The sequence below is a fragment of the Pantherophis guttatus genome, unplaced genomic scaffold, assembly GCF_059756535.1.
Source record: "Pantherophis guttatus breed Tessera unplaced genomic scaffold, ASM5975653v1 scaffold_19, whole genome shotgun sequence".
Lineage (NCBI taxonomy): Eukaryota > Metazoa > Chordata > Lepidosauria > Squamata > Colubridae > Pantherophis > Pantherophis guttatus.
The window spans coordinates 17501-20000 of NW_028269834.1; positions in this window are offsets into that span (position 1 = coordinate 17501).

Below are 2500 nucleotides of genomic sequence, written 5' to 3' on the forward strand. Positions count from 1 at the left end.
TCTACCGGGGCCTCGGCCGGATCAGTCTTTCCGTTTCCCCCGCCGCGATGGAGGTACGGGATCCCGGCTCCGGCGCCGCGAGCCTCGGTCGGGGACCTCCCCCTTCGCCTCGGTGCCAGCGCCGGGCCCCGGGGGTGCCCGCGCCGGGGAGACGGCCGGGTCTACCGGGGCCCCGGCCGGATCACTTTCCGTTTCCCCCGCCGCGATGGAGGTACGGGATCCCGGCTCCGGCGCCGCGAGCCTCGGTCGGGGACCCCCGCCGTCGCCTCGGTGCCCGCGCCGGGTCCCGGGGGTGCCCGCGCCGGGGAGACGGCCGGGTCTACCGGGGCCCCGGCCGCATCACTTTCCGTTTCCCCCGCCGCGATGGAGGTACGGGATCCCGGCTCCGGCGCCGCGGGCCTCGGTCGGGGACCTCCCCCTTCGCCTCGTTGCCAGCGCCGGGCCCCGGGGGTGCCCGCGCCCGGCAGCCGTCCCGGTCTACCGGGGCCTCGGCCGGGTCAGTCTTTCCGTTTCCCCCGCCGCGATGGAGGTACGGGATCCCGGCTCCGGCGCCGCGGGCCTCGGTCGGGGACCTCCCCCTTCGCCTCGTTGCCAGCGCCGGGCCCCGGGGGTGCCCGCGCCCGGCAGCCGTCCCGGTCTACCGGGGCCTCGGCCGGGTCAGTCTTTCCGTTTCCCCCGCCGCGATGGAGGTACGGGATCCCGGCTCCGGCGCCGCGGGCCTCGGTCGGGGACCTCCCCCTTCGCCTCGTTGCCAGCGCCGGGCCCCGGGGGTGCCCGCGCCCGGCAGCCGTCCCGGTCTACCGGGGCCTCGGCCGGGTCAGTCTTTCCGTTTCCCCCGCCGCGATGGAGGTACGGGATCCCGGCTCCGGCGCCGCGGGCCTCGGTCGGGGACCTCCCCCTTCGCCTCGTTGCCAGCGCCGGGCCCCGGGGGTGCCCGCGCCCGGCAGCCGTCCCGGTCTACCGGGACGCTCGCTCGGGCGGGACCGGTTTACCCGGGCCTCGGCCGGACTGGAGTGTTTCGGTTTTCTGCTTCTCTGCCAGGATGGCTGCGAGGGGTTGATTTAAATAGCTGGTTTGACGTGAAAAGCTTCCCTTCAAGTGAAAAGTTTGTTCCAATTTCTGCCATCTTCCTTCCTCAAAAGTTTTGGGTGTAGCTTTCCCAGAGGAACCTCTCGTAGGCCTATCATTTCTGATCTTAACTTCCCTCATTTATTCCATATTTTCCTTCCTCTTGCCGAATGGCCGAATCCAGTCCATTTCTAGTCCAGGAAATTATTTTTATTTCTTCTTCCATTTCTTACTGATCTATTTGCTTTGTCGAGCAAGTCGTTCTTAGGTCCCTTGGTTCTTTCTTTAACGTCTTCTGCTCCTGCTCCTTCTCTCGACGCTTTCTCGTTTTGTTGGCTTTCTTGGCTCTCTTTTGGCTGTTCTTTCTTCTCCTCCCGTCGTCCGTCCCCACTTTCATCTCCCCATCTTTCCTGTTCTTGGTCATCTCTACGTTGTTTATAAAATAATTCCGCTTTCTCTCTTGAATCTACTCGATATCTTTGCTCTCGCCAGCTCGCCGATATTTCGGCTCGCCGATATTTTGTGCTTTCTCGTCGTGTTTCTCATCCATGGCGATCTCTCTGCCCTCCCTGTCTTCTCGGTAAATCGGACATGAATTTCTCTGGGCGGGTGGTTTCTCATCGCGTGTCTTGTGTGCGCTCTATACGTTTCGTCCATCCCGTTTAATATCTATCCCTCCCTCCCTCCCTCCCTCTCCTCGCTTTCCTCCATTGCTTCTGCTAATATCATTTCCAGAATGATAACCCTGAGCCTGAACCTGAACCTAACCCTAGCCCTACAACTTTTCTCCCTAACCCTGACCCTAACCCTAACCCTACAACTTTTCCCCCTAACCCTAACCCTAACCCTAACCCTACAACTTGTTTCTCTAAGCCTAAGCCTAAACCTAAGGCTAAGCCTACAACTTTTTTCTCTAACCCTAACCCTAACCCTAACCCTAACCCTAACCCTACAACTTTTTTCTCTAACCCTAACCCTAACCCTAACCCTAACCCTACAACTTGTTTCTCTAAGCCTAAGCCTACAACTTTTTTCTCTAACCCTAACCCTAACCCTAACCCTAACCCTACAACTATTTTCCCTAACCCTGACCCTAACCCTAACCCTACAACTGTTTTCTCTAACCCTAACCCTACAGCTTTTTCCCCTAACCCTAACCCCACAACTTTTTCCCCTAACCCTAACCCACACTTTCGACTTAAAACCGTTTTTAGATTTAAAGTCGTCTTTCGACTTAAAGACGGGCAGACGGCGGCCCGGTCTACCGGGCCGCTCCGGCAGCCTCGGCCGGGCCGGCGTCTCTGTTTCTGTTTCCCTGCCACGATGGATGTCGCGTGCGAGGGGTTGCTTTAAATAGCTGGTTTGTTTGAAGTGAAAAGCTTCCGTTCTTGCCTAGATCTCTTGCTATCGCAAGCCTTCCGGTCCAAGCTCG